Raw genomic sequence first — 14,394 nt, 5'->3', positions numbered from 1 at the left:
AGTTAAGCTTTTTTGGTTACAATGAGCGGCTTAAAAAATATTGCTTTATTAACTTTAAAAGCCGTAAGTGCATTTTAAGCTTACTGTTAAAATTCAGGAATGTTAAAATTATTTCTATTCATTTTTTTATCACAAAATTAACAAATAAAATATATTTTAGAAATCATTAGGACTTAATTCACGCCATTATAGAGGAATACGCGTTTTAACCGTTTTCTCAAAACAGACATTTTGCAGATACGGCACTCTCTTTTACGACGGCAGAGCTAATGGGGTACTTTTACAAATATATTTGAACCAATTTTTAATCAAAGTTTTCCAAAGAAACTAATATGTAAGAAAAATAAAAAAGATCTCTATAAATATAATAAGGAAGTTAGGGAAGTAAAGTTACAATTAGATGTTTATTTGATGATTTTTTTCGATGTATGCAGATAGATACAAAATTGTAAAAACAGAGTGAGATGACCTGTTGATAAAATGCACATAAATATAGCAGCTAACCATAGAAGGTTCTTGTTAAGGTCTATAAAGGCCAAACGAACTTTTAAGTATTCCTAAAAATGTAAAAGATAAATTGAGCTACCGAAAAGATATATCAGCGAGTATTATAGTTAGAAAAGTTTATAAAGAACCGGTGACATCAACAGGCGGCAAAATCCGCGCATCTCGTTATTCTATCGATCGGGTCAGATGACTATGTCGAGGTCTGAAAACAGTGGAGGCGGCACACTTGTTGAAATTATTAATATTTATTTGTACTAGAGTTTAAATAGCCCTAGATTTTTAGTAGGTATAGCTAGCGATATTATAAGTGCGTTTGATTTAGTTGAAATACCAACTAAGAATGCACATATTTGAATTTAATTGCTCCGAGATTCGTTTAAAAAAATTTAGATAAATTAAAATTATATTTTTTAGCATTGTGATGTGCCCATAAAAAATCTAATAAAAAATAGTTTTACTTACAGGAGGATGCAGTTCGCTAATTATTTTTAAAACAGGACTTCAAATAGGTAGCTGAAAATGATTCTTTATTCGCATTTTTTTTTAAGGATTAGGTATTTTAAACGACTTGTGGAAAGAAACAAATTGGTATAAGCTTAAAGTTTTATTTCATTATTTTACATATTATATATTTTTATTCACTATCAGATAGTGTATTACAACCTAAATCAGATTCATCCGATGAAGACCATTCGATCTCTTCATCAGATGAGCCTGAATTTACTGTAAATTTTAACGAATCCAATGCTTCATCAAAAAGGTGATGACTTTTGAAATATTGTTTTTCTATGTTGTCTATATGGTTGCAAATATTTATCCACTCATCATTCGAAATTTCCGCAAATTTCTGCCTTGTCAAAGTTTCGACATCCGCCAATTTAAAAGTGGAATTTCTGTTTGCTACCCAATTCTTAACAGTTGCCCAAATTATTTCTATCGGATTAAGCTCTGGGTGGTATATGGAGGCAAACGTAACACAATATGTCCATGCTTTTCCATTAGGTCGTCCAACTTGGTTTTTACGAGATACTTTTTTTATTTTCAGACACTATTTCATATAACTCTGTCTTGGTGAGTTTTGCATCAAATGTAAAATTACGTTCCTTGAGCCAGTCAACTATTTCCTGCTTTTTACTTCCAGATGTAACATTCTTGACTACAGGCACATTGTGATAAGCTGCATTGTCTAATACTAGGACGGAATTAGGTAGTAAATTTCGAATTAACTGAAATAATCTCTCTCCCTTGGCTGTGAATTATTTGTCCCTGTTTGCCTACTTTCTTAGGTGACATCTAAAAAAAAATTAGAAAGTAAAAAAATTAATATACACATGCACACTCTAGGCTGTACATATATACCTACAAGTTAAATACCTATTATTTTGTCACTTAAAATCAAAGTATATTTTAAATAATATAATTTTTAACAGTCATTAATTTTCATTTATTTTTTTAAATTATTAGACAATTGAATAATTTAAACCAATTTTACTTACCTTTTACAATAAAAATCGGATAGTCTAACTAAAAAAACTATAGTCTATTTCACTATTATACTTAAAAAAAAAACACACAACAGATTTTAAATGCCTTATAACACGATTAACTCACTTCCCGTACGAGACGACACTGAGTAGGCCTTCAGGCTACGTCATAGGCTTTAAATCCCCGGCAGGTACAAAGAAACGAAGTACGGCGGCTGCTTTGTTCTTGCGGTTTCTTTAATAAGAAGCGAGAGAAAATATATTGCGGTCGTCTTTTCTCTCTGCCACCGGATTTTCTATCGATTTTGTGTTGAAAAATGGGTTTGTGCGCATATTGAGCAGCCGGTTCTTTATAAACTTTTCTACCTATATCAAAATATGCATTCCAACAACATCTGAAGTTTTCTGCCACATGTTGCACATTTTATTAAAGCATGGCCCGCATCCTAATGCATTTGACAACTATACAGTGTCTCAAAATAAGCAAATTTATCCGTAAAAATTACAAAAAAATTTGTCCATCCAGCCCTGCTTGAATAAAAAATAAAATTTAGCATTTTTTATTTTTTTTTAAATCAAGCATGTCTTGATGCGAGCAAGATATAAAAAAGTTGTTAAGAACGCAAAATTATGCCCAAATACCAAATTTTACGACCATAGGCCTACTTTGAGTTTTACGTTTTGTGTACCAATAAATTTTTTTATTCATATTTAATTATTAGAGAAAAACTAACTAATTTATTTACCTAATAGTTAAATCACTGATCTAAGAGTTGCAAACCATCCCCAAAAATATGTTTGTAATAAAATGTACATAGTACATCTAATTTAACAAGAAAATTTATTTTATTTACTTATTTTAAATTTTTTCAATGTAGCTACCTCGAAACATTTTTCAATTAAATTATAGAAACATTTTCCAGTACCTTCCCTAAACTTTTTTAAAAGAATTTCTAACTTGTTCAAAGGAAATTGAATTACAAGCATCTCTAATTCTTTGTTTTAGTAATTCCTTGTCATTTGCTAATGGATCAGAATAACCAATTTGCTTGACTCCGTAAATAGGAATCAGAAATGGTTAAATCAGGTGACCTTGGCCACCCAATTGGGCCGCGTCTTCCAATCTATTGATTCGGAAAAGTTCTATTCAACCATTCTGCTACTCGATTAGTGGAGTGCGCTGGACAGTCGTCCTGTTGAAAATAAAGATTTATTCTTTGATCAACTGGTAAAGGTTCTAAGTATGCTTCAAAAAAATCTTTCCAAAATTTGCAGATATTTTTCTTGATTAAGAGATCCTTTAATAAACTATGGTCCAATAATACCTAAATGGAAGATACGGCGCACCATCCGTTGACTTTTTTAAAATATTGCCTCTTGCCATGGATTACCCCAAGTTTGGCGTTTAATTGGACCAAAACCAACAATTTTGGGATGAAATTACACCATTTGTAGTGAAAGTAGATTCGTCCGAGAATATTATTGCCTAACCAAGCAGAAAATAATTAAAGGTGCGGCATCCCTCTCTTCTAAAGTATGCAAGTACCTTGGATTGAATACTTTAATATTGTTGGCATGATAAATTCTTTGTAATTCAGATTTGCTTATGTTTAGCACCGCCGACCTAGCTCTCAATGACATCTGAGGGTTCTCAGCAATTGACTCCAAAGCAAGGATTGTAGCAGCATCGTTGTCATCGTATCTCTTTTTCTGCTTTTTTTTCATCTCAACACTACCAGTGGCCTCAAAAAGTTAAATTAGTCGTCTCGCAGAAGATATTGTTACCTACTTCGACTTATTTGCGGACATTTTTCACGAAAAAAAGGATTCAAAACGTAGTTTAACGACATACTAGTTCCACTACCATACGATTGCATACTGAAAATTTTCTGCTCCAAATTTAATATTTTTCTGTAAATTCCGATATTATTAATAACTTTATACATTTTTAAATTACTAACTTTACAATAAAATAATGATATAAGTTTTTTGTACATAACTTTGACAGTGACAATGTTTTATAGTAGCTGCTACATTTAATCGAGACTGTTTACATTTTAAAAAGTTCAAGAAAAACTCGTAAATGCAGCAAAAACGAACCCAATATAATAAGGAGCATTCCACGAGCCGAAAAAATTCCTACCGATCGTAAAGGAAATAGTTCAAGGGCAATAATTTTTTAATTAATTTTCACTATTTTAAATACAATATTTATTTGGTTATTGTTTAAACTTTTAGAAAAGTGAGAATACACCCTTACTAAAAAGTCTATTACCGACAGGTTTTCACTGGCTTAATATTTGTTTATGTAGGATATACCAATAATACTGCTGTCGCGCGGCGCGGCCGCCCGGCCCGGCATAAGCAGTGGAAATATTTTAAACGGCTACGAAAAGCTTCGATTTTAACTCGCTATAACTCGGAAACTAAAAGCACAGTCTAAAGTTGAAATCTATATACTTTGCTAAAAGACTTAGATTAATGATTTTTTTTTTTAAACTTTGTTGATGTTATGGCTTTATTTCATACGCAGATAGTATAGCTAACTATCTTAAAATAAAAAAGTTTCTCGCTTACTGAAAATAGCTATGCCAAAAATGTTGATATTAAATATTTTTCTAGTTTTACAAAAAAACTAAGTTTTTTACACTAACAAAAATACTGCAGTTATTTTCGCTAACATTTCTTTTATTGAGGAAAAAAAAAGTAAGTTGATATCTTAATTAGTTCCCGAGATATCGCGAAGTATGTTTAAAAAAGTATTAAAAATCTTTTTGACAAATTTCGCCATAAAAAATGTTATCCCTGCTAAAAAATGTAATTGCCGATTCCAGGTAGCCAGGGACTTAATCTATCATTTTGTAAAGACCACATGTGGTTGTACCTCCAAAAATTTTTTTGAAACATTTTTGCACCTTTTTCAGTGCACTATAAGCAGGGCTGGATGCCAAACGGTCAAATTTCAACCCTAAAATTTTTTGTCATTTTTACGTATAAATTCGCTTATCCTGTAGACTGATCAGCCTACTTCCAAGTTTTTCAAAGCTGTTTAAGTTTTAAGTTAATTGTTTGCAATGAGCTTCTCAGTTTTTTAAAAGAGTGCAATATTTTGTCTGATAATCAAGATGGATATTTTGAGAGTAAAAGAGTAAACACCTACCATAAATAAACTACCATATTTCAGTTCACTTGAGCAGCCTTGAGGAATTTGGAGAGGCGAAAGCTTTCATTGGGAATATTTTTAGATCTTTCTGAGGCATATGATTTAGATAGAAATTTATTAATAAAGAAATTACAGTAATATGGGGTGAGAAATAATTCCTTAAAATGGTTCACTTTTTATCTCAACAATAGAGTCCAACAAGTAATGGTAAATAGCAAAAGGTCATAAATTCAGATTATTTAATTAATGGTGTTCATAAATGACTTGCCTTTTGAAATTATTGACAATATTCAAACAGTATGTAATACCCTAAGAATATTTGCAGATGATGACAAATTTATTAGTGGTGTTTCCGAACATAAGCTAACATATCTAAGCTATGCTAGAATGAAGATCTACTGTTTCAAAAAAGCAAAGATTGGTTTAGTAAAAACAAGTTTATACTGAATGAACAAAAAACGACCGTTTTGATTTTTAAAGCAAAATAAAACAAGGAAGCGACCCCAAAAGAAATACACCTCAACAATTACGAGGTTAAAGTGTGTGTACATATTGATGAATTTTTAGACTTTTCAGATCACATTGAACATTTACAAGTTAAACTAAATAAAGCTTATTTTTGATTCTGTACAGTGCCAAAATACCTAAATGAATGGATTAGAAGAGCCTTGTATTTTGAAAACTTTGAGTCTGCAGCTAGGTATGGCATTATTTTCTAAGATAAAAAATATATTTGTCATTCAAAAAAAGGTAATTAGAATAATGTTTAAGATGCAGTAGTTAGAATCTTGTAAAGGTATTTTTACATCTAAGGGAATACTAACTGTGTAACTTGTTTATATTTGAAACAGAGATGTTTTTATTTAAGAATAGAGATAAGTTTCCTACTTCTGTTGATCACGGGTTTAATACTTGCACATGTAATATTAACTACCCTATACACAGGCTTTCACTCTTCAGCTTTCACTTGAAACTAAAAGGTGATTACTTAAGCGTGTAAACTTATATTTATTTATGTCAGGGAGATGTTTGTATTTCTAAATAAGCCTTTTTTGGTGGTCATTTAATTTTATATAAGTTTTCATGTATAATGTTACTTCATAGTATGAAATAAAGCAAAATATTATTATTATTATTTCCTATTATAAGTGTATCTATATGAATAACTTCAAATGGTTTCAAATGTCTTCTATTATATTTAGACTTTCGACAGATTTCACAATTATCAATATATTTTATAATAAAATTTTTCATTGATTTCCAATAATAGCTTAATTTTATTAGAGTGAAAGTTTCTTGAATTCTGCAATGAATAGTTTTTCCTTCATGAGAAAATTGAATTATTCTATTTGTTTCTTCAGGTTTAACATTATTTATTACTTGGTAAAATTCAATTAATGTCAATTCATTAAAATGGTTACTTAAAACTTGTTGAAAAACTGGAAGTAAATCTTGTGAGAAAAAGCGAATGTAATTTTTCTTTCTAAAAAGAAAATCCTAAAGTTATTATAGGAAATACTCTTTCAAAAACGCTCATAAGAAGACTATTAAACACCCCCAAATCCCTTAAGCAACTTTTCCAACAAAATATTGATGCTAACCACATCAAAAGCCTTCTTCAGATCAATGAACACTGCCACAACCACTCGTTTTTTATCCAAAGCTCATTAAACATAATCTATGAAATCCACAGTGGCACCAAGTGTGCTAATGTTTTTTACAAAACCATATTGAAAATTATCAATCAATTGATGAGTATTAATAAATATTAGCATTCTTTTTTTAAATATTTTTTCACTATTTTGGAGAATACACTCACTACTGAATTGAGCCTGTATTTATCGAAACTGTCGGCACTTTAAAAATATTAATACTTTAAAATTACTTTTTTTCACCTACATACGCTCAAAAATAGAATACGGATCTCTAATTTGGTACCCAATTTATAGCTACCTGATAGATGATATTGAGCGCATTCAGTGCAAGTTTATGAAGTATCTCTGGTTTAGAGAGGAAGGTGTCTTTCCAGCCAGAGGTTTGGATAATCAATTATACGTAAATAAATTTAATATTATATCCTTAGCAAAAAGAAGAGAAATTCTTTCCATAAAATTCTTATATAACCTTATTCATAACAAGATTGACTGTCCCACCCTTTTGGCTGGATTAAATTTTCGGGTACCAAGAATAAACTCTAGGCATTTTAGATTATTTAATGTAAATCCCGCTAGGACTAATATTTTGTTTAAATCTCCTATTAATATAATGTGTCAGAATTATATTAATAATAATTTACATGAACGGTTCGATATTTTTGTTGACAGTTTAATGTACATTATAGAAGGTATTAAGTAAATAGGTGATGCAGAGTCTTTCTAGTATGTATATAGATAGTCTATTTAAGTGCATAGAATGTTAAGCATTTTGAATTTTAATTTTTCATTTTTATACTCATTTTGGTAAATTTTTCTTTTTTTTTTTAATATTTTTTTTCCTTATATTCTTTCCTGTAATTGGGTAACAAATCTGTTGGAAATAAATGCCTCTTTTTTGTAATAAATGCTAGAAGTTGTTTATTTGATATAATAAATATGACTTAGAATAGGGCAAGAAAAAAGCAAATATGTATACTCTCAAAAGTGTTATAAACTATAAAATTAAATTTCTAATTAAGAGAAACAGGGATATACATTTCTTAGATGGGTAAGTGACTGCTCCCTTACCCCATTTATTCAGCAAGTGTCAAACATTAAATCAGAAATAGTTTAACTTACGCTGTTTTAAATCAAATACATGAGTCCTTCTTGCATGGACCCCCTTTGCCATTGCTGCCTCCTTATTCAGGAAGAGAGTTAAAATCTTATCTCCCAGCCCTATGCACGCCACTTTCTATCTTGCCGTCTTCCATGGGTGCAGCCATCGTGCTTCCACACGATATGCTGGAATTGTAAAAGGGTCCTTTTAGAATTTCACACTTATTTTCTGACCATTGCCTACAACGTAAAAGAAAAACAATAGAAGTAATGGTTAGTATTCAAGATGTTGCCGCCTTATCACATTTAACACTGTTGTTACTGACTGTTTGCTTCCAATGTTGTCTGTCAATAGCGAAAGTGTCAAACGAAAAGAAAACAAACTAATGCTTTATCCAGATGTTAAAGATATCGACGCTACCGGTCGATATTCATTTGGGATTCATTCCCTCGAAGTATCGTATACTTTTGTATATATATGTTACCGCTAATATCCAAAATCCGCTAATATGCCTAGTAGCTACACATATTGGGAATTATGCGTAAATACTAAAACCGTCGGTGGTTATGCAAAATAACGGCGCGTATCAGAAATTATCGATAACTACCAAAATCACTTAGAATATTGAAAGGCTAGAATAAGCATTACCGTGGAGCTATGGGCACTTTGTTTGGTTGCAACATCTCTAATACAATTATGTCAAATGCTTGTGTACAGGGTGGCCAAATAAGCGAGGTAAGCGGCTGTATCTCAGGACCTGTACACTGTGTCCCATTTTGGATGAGACTGCAGGGTATCTCTGTCATTTTTTATGATAGAGCTTTGCGGTTTTCGCGACCCTGTATCACTTTTTTGTAAAACTTTTAAAGCCACAAACAGAAATATTCTAACTACTTTTGTTCCTGAAATACAGGGCGAAAACGAAAATGTTCACTTTTGGAGATGTTATTATTTCTCAGGCCCTGTATAAGATAGAATAAAAATGAAAACTGCTTATAATAGATATTTTTACATAAAAGTCAGTGGCGTATTTAATTTTTTTTCCCAATGCACTGTTTTTAAGATTGGGCACAAACTTGGTATTTTTTAAATGGAACACCCTGTATATTTTAACGTCAAATGTTTGCATTTTTTTTTCTGAATACATTGATGTATCACAACCTAATCTTTGATAAATTTTAGCTCAAAGAATTAGAAAAATCCATATTTATGTTTATTTTTTTAATAGTAGGCCATGAATTCTTTGACACATGCATAAAAAAATGTTTTGTTTATTGCATTCATGGAAACTAAGTCACAAACAGACTTAATACATATCAATATTGATGGCTGATGGCGAAAATATGGAATTCCAAAATTTTGAAAAGTATGATATTATAAAATGTTTAAACCTTTCTAACGAAAATGTCAAAGCGGCGCAGCAATTATATTTAAATAGGTAAAGCTCTAGCTTATTTTATTTTGTTACAAAATTCAAAAAATAAAAAAGATCTTATTAGGTTTCCAGAAAGACGTCAGCCATCTCGGGCTACGGTATTCCGGTTAAAATCTAATCTTTTAAATTATGACTGCTATTCAAAACCTAGGCAACCCCATGTTGATAGAAATGAAGCTGGCGAAATTAATGTTTTAGCGTGTGTGGAAGCAAGACCCCAAATTTCCTGTAGAAAGATAGAGGAAGAGATAGGAGTTTCCAAAACAAAAGTGCAAAAAATTTTAAAAAAGCATAAATTTAAACCGTATAAGATAAATATTATTCAAGAATTGCATCCTGACGATCCGTTTAAACGACTGGAATTTTCTAATTGGTTTTTAACCAAAACTAATGAAGATCCGGATTTTGTAAAAAAGGTAATATGTCTGACGAATCCCATATAAGCAGTAGTGGCATATTTAATAGGCAAAATACCAGACATTGGTATCAAGAAAACCAACATATTACTTTTGAACGACAGCAACAAGGCCGATTTGGTTTTAGTGTTTCCTGTTTTGTATTGGGCACTAAAATTGTATATACGATTTTTGAGGGTAGCTTAACTACCCAACGATATCTAAATATATTGCAAAATAATTTGCCAGAGTTGCTGGAGGACATACCTTTAGCCCAGCGACATCAAATATATTTCCAGCAAGATGGAGCGCCCGCTCATAATTCAAGGGTAGTTAGAGAATATTTAAGTGCCCATTTTGATAGACGTTGGATTGGCACACTCGGGCCAATCAGATGGCCCCGGAGGTCACCGGACTTAAGTGTTTTGGACTTTTTTGTATGGTCGTACTTAAAAAATAAAATTTATGCAAATCGGCATAATAATATAAATGAACTCCGAGCGACAACTGAAAAAGCATTCATAAACTTACAAAGGCAACCCTTTATAATTTTAAATGCCTTAAGACGAATACAGACTGTATGTGGTTTTTGTATAAGACAAAATGGACAGCAGTTTGAACAGTTTGATTAAATTTATGTTTGTTGTTTTTTTTTTGGTTTTTGTAATTAATTTTCTAATTTGATTCTTGTAATTACTAATTAGTTTTTAATGTTAAACCTGGTCCGATATATTTTTTTTGTTTTTAACATTTTTATGTTTATATTAATATTTTAAGTTAATGTTTAAAATATAGTTAAATAAACAGGTTTAAATCACATGGCGTTTTAAAAAAGTAATAATTAAATGCATGTGTGTAAGAATTCATGGCCTACTATTAAAAACAAAAATAAATATGGATTTTTCTGATTTTTGAAGCTAAAATTTACTAAAGAATAGGTTGTGATACATCAATGTATTCAGAAAAAAAAATGCAAAAATTTAACGTTAAAATATACAGGGTGTTCTATTTAAAAAATACCAAGTTTGTGCCCAATCTTAAAAACAGTGCATTAGAAAAAAAATTAAATACGCCACTGACTTTTATGTAAAAATATCTATTATAAGCAGTTTTCATTTTTATTCTATCTTATACAGGGCCTGAGAAATAATAACATCTCCAAAAGTGAACATTTTCGTTTTCACCCTGTATTTCAGGAACAAAAGTAGTTAGAATATTTCTGTTTATGGCTTTAAAAGTTTTACAAAAAAGTGATACAGGGTCGCGAAAACCGCAAAGCTCTATCTTAAAAAATGACAGAGATACCCTGCAGTCTCATCCAAAATGGGACACAGTGTACATCTGGCAACAATGGAATTTTTTTTATTATTATAAAAGTGGCCATGAGAAAATTCTGGAAATTATCTTTAAGTTCCGTATTTTACCGCAAAAGGGCGCAACTAAAAATTAAAGAAGAGAAACCTCTTTTTCTCCGAAAACTTAAATATTAACTTACACTTTTGATATTATTTTTAGTAAGCCTAGATAATTTGCTATCATTTTGATTTATAAATTGTTGACGTACGAACGAAAGTAGGGGTGGGGGAAGCTATTGAAAGTGGAATCATTAAGATCGCTGTAAATTCTAAACTACTCATTTCATTTTAGCAATTCAAAATGTATTTGCTAGATAAATGTAGCTGCTTTAAAAGTCTGATATCATCACTACTCTATAGCTTCTAATAAAAGCGCCAGAGGGCGCAATTTGTAATTGAGAACACCGAGCCTAAATTTACGTACCGCCATCTAGTGTCCCGCCTAAAAATCTCTAATTAGTATTACCACAACTAGGATACTATGATGTTGTCATAATTAATAAATTATTAAAGTAATAATTGATTGATAAATTATAAATTAATAATACCTATGTATCACAGAATTTTTATGTGACTTTCTTAAGGCGAATAATTTTATTAACAAATTTCTTTTTATATTTAAATTATGGTCCTGAAAAGAACCGATTTTAAACCCAAACATATTTGGTATTTAATGCCTCGATAGGTGTTCAAACTGCTTTCGATTACATTCCAAACAAGCTTCCAATCTTTTTTGGGTGGATAAAACTGCTGTTTCGATTTCAGCAGCTGATATTTCATTTATTGCACCACGGATTCTGTTTTCCATATCCTGTCTTGTTGTAGGTGGAGTTTGGTACACAATATCTTTTAAACGACCCCATAAGTAAAAGTCTAGGCATGTTAAATCGGGTGACCTGGCCGGCCAAGGATATAGAGTCCCCCTTCCGATCCAGCGCCCTTGAAAGTAATTATTTATATGATGCCGCACCAGACGGGAAAAATGTGCTGGGCACCCGTCCAATTGGGAATACATGGTCCGTCTTACTTCCAATGTCAAATCTTCCATTAAAATAGGCAAGGAATTTGTTAAAAAATGCAAAAAAACATTACCGGTTAATGTGCCATCAAAAAAATAAGGACCAATAATTTTCATTCCGATAATGCCACACCACACGTTTACACTCCAGCGGCCTTGGTGCTGGACTTCTTGCATCCAACGAGGATTTTCAACCGACCAATAATGCATATTATGCCTGTTGACTTTTCCATCGCTACCAAAAGTGGCTTCACCGGTCCACAGAATCTGTGACAAAAAATCCCTGTTTTCGCGAATCATTGCTAGTATACATTGGCAAAAATCAATTCGGCGCTCAAAATCATGTTCGTTTAGAGCTTGGTGTAGGATTATATGGAAAGGGTGTAGCCTTAAAATAAAAAGAAATGCCTATATTCGAGAAGAAAATTATAATAAAAAGATGTATTACCTGTGGTCTTTAAGTAAATTTTGAACACTAGTTCGAGCTATTCCCAAATCTAAAGATAACTCACGAGTTCCAATATGCCTATTAAGCTCTACGTAGGCCAACACATTAATAATGTTTTCTTCAGTTCTTCCAGTAGAGGGACGCCTTCTAAATTTGGGCCGACTAAAACTCCCAGTATCGCGTAGTCGCTGTACCAAGCGTGGAAAAATTCTTCTGCCATAATGGCGGCGATCTAGATACCGAAGGGTATACTGTCTTTCAGCTATTGCTGCATTTTGAAAGCTCTCAAAGAAAATTGCAATCAAATCCACAGCTTCATTATTTGTCAAAGGCATTTTACAAAAAATCGAGCAAAGAAAATTGAAAACAGAATTAAGCTGGCCGTCTAATAAATATTTGACGTTTCCATACAATCCTTTTTAAAAGTTTCTTTTGTTTTTGCCGCCTACTATACGTTAACTAGACATTCTAAGGCCGAGCGCTAGATGGCGGTACATAAGCTTGGATTCGGTGCGTAAAAGACTTTAATTCGCTATAACTTTAAAACAAGCAAAGATATCATCGTGCGGTTTTCACAGTATTTTTGCAAATGGTATCTACTTTTTAAATATGATGTCAAAAATATACAATTCAATTGGAATTTTTGGAGCAAAATGAAAAAAACTGGAATTATTACAAATTGTGCCCTCTGGCGGTTTTATTAGGAACTATAGGGTAATGATGAGATCAGACTTTTAAAGCAGCTACATTTATCTTGCAAATAAATTTTGAATTGCTGAAATCGAATAAGTGGTTTAGAATTTACACCGATTTTAATGATTCCACTTTCAATAGCTTCCCCCACCCCTACTATCGTTCGTAAGTCAATAATTTATAAACCAAAATTATAGCAAATTATCTAGGCTTACTAAAAATAATATCAAAAGTATAAGTTAATATTTAAGTTTTCGGAGAAAAAAACGTTTCTTTTATTTAATTTTTAGTTGCGCCCTCTTGCAGTGAAATACGGAACTTAAAGATAATTTCCAAAATTTTCTCATGGCCCCTTTTATAATAATAAAAAAAATTCCATAGTTGCCAGATGTATAGGTCCTGAAATACAGCCGCTTACCTCGCTTATTTGGCCACCCTGTAGAAATGGCAAAATATACACTTCATAATATCAAAAAAATTTGTCACTTATTTCGACAGGCGCAAAACAGTACTATTCCCCTTTAATAAAATATGAATAATTTTTTTCCATAAAATATAAGATACTCTATAAAGTAGGCAACATTCAAAGTTAAATGAATGTAGATAACGTATATTAGAGAAAATGGCAACAACATCGCAACGCCGATCGAACGCATTGTTGATTCCATGGACACAACTAATCTTTACCAATGACGTCGTCAAAAGATATTTACATGACAAATATTTGTTATTGATAAATTATGCTTTAAATTATAAACAATATTACCTTTTATAAACTCTTTATGGGTTTTTTTAAGGTACTTCATTAGAGTAAAGGTTACTTATCCAATTAAACGTATTTTTATGGAAATTAAATATTTATAATTATTATAGATTTCTTAATAAGTTTTTATTATTGTACGTTTATGGCCACGGTTGCTCCTGATTTGATGTTATGACATAGTATATGAGTAAACTATATATTATATGAGTGAACTTGTGAGAACATCGGCTTAAATCGCCTTTTTCCCATGGTGTGGGACAAACAGCACAAGTTTTTACTATCGTAATGGTCCACAAAAACACTCAAATACGTCTTTTTCAGGCACACACTAAAGAAAAAACAGAGCTTCACAAATGCCGTGTTGCCATTTCAAATTTTT

At 31.5% G+C, this 14,394-nt stretch overlaps 1 long non-coding RNA gene across 5 annotated transcripts in view; it reads right to left on the bottom strand.

Moving 5' to 3' along the window:
* LOC126746425 (uncharacterized) overlaps nucleotides 1–14,394 on the bottom strand; it is a 45,270-nt gene that overhangs the window by 25,067 nt on the left and 5,809 nt on the right. The window contains exon 3 of one of the 5 annotated variants that reach the window (XR_007663881.1): nucleotides 7,929–8,147. This is a non-coding gene — a long non-coding RNA (uncharacterized LOC126746425). Of the gene's footprint in view, nucleotides 1–7,928; nucleotides 9,012–14,394 lie in introns of those variants that run through there. The other 4 variants (XR_007663883.1, XR_007663884.1, XR_007663880.1 and 1 more) reach the window with 4 other exon arrangements.

The sequence above is a fragment of the Anthonomus grandis genome, chromosome 17, assembly GCF_022605725.1.
Source record: "Anthonomus grandis grandis chromosome 17, icAntGran1.3, whole genome shotgun sequence".
In the NCBI taxonomy this organism is placed as follows: Eukaryota; Metazoa; Arthropoda; class Insecta; order Coleoptera; family Curculionidae; genus Anthonomus; species Anthonomus grandis.
The sequence above is the reverse complement of the archived record's forward strand: the minus strand, read 5'-3'. Positions and strand labels throughout refer to the sequence as shown.